Below are 646 nucleotides of genomic sequence, written 5' to 3' on the forward strand. Positions count from 1 at the left end.
TGGTGGGGTACAACTCGGGGGAAGAGAAGCGGCAGCGCCCGTTGCCTAGACAACCAGCGTGTAGCTTCACCGTATCGACGCCAGGCGTAAAAGCAGCGCTTTGGTCACCAGCGAGGCAAAAATGGTAACCAGCTGAAGGGAGGGCACGCATACATGTAGCCGTGAGCATTGCAGGTGGTGACGGCCGAGGTTTAAGAGGCTATAGGCAAGGATGAATTGCTGCGCAAATTGGTAATAGAAGAGCAAATGGGCCATGCGTAACTTGCCCATGTCTCAAAATGATCGTTGCTGAATGGTTTCATATATGCGTTCTTCAGGTACAACTATTACGTCGATGCGCTTTGAAGAGCATTGTCCTTATATCAAAATAGTGCTTGTATCTTTGTTGCTTGTCGTCGTGGTAATCGATGTTGTTTTTGACCTGAGGGGTGGTGGAGCAAATCCAGAGTGCGTAAACCAGGCTGTTCTTTCTTGCCTCATTGCACAAATGAGCTGAGAAGAATGAATGTATGATTTTGCTTAGTGTTGGACTATCGCTGAAGAGATAACAAAATTTGTTGAGTTTAAAACATGACCTGTGGTAAATTTTACCAAGTGTTGGAAGCATAACTGCCAATTCGGGGTTTCTAAGTTTCTACACAAATTA

Source organism: Dermacentor albipictus, chromosome 2 (assembly GCF_038994185.2).
Source record: "Dermacentor albipictus isolate Rhodes 1998 colony chromosome 2, USDA_Dalb.pri_finalv2, whole genome shotgun sequence".
In the NCBI taxonomy this organism is placed as follows: domain Eukaryota; kingdom Metazoa; phylum Arthropoda; class Arachnida; order Ixodida; family Ixodidae; genus Dermacentor; species Dermacentor albipictus.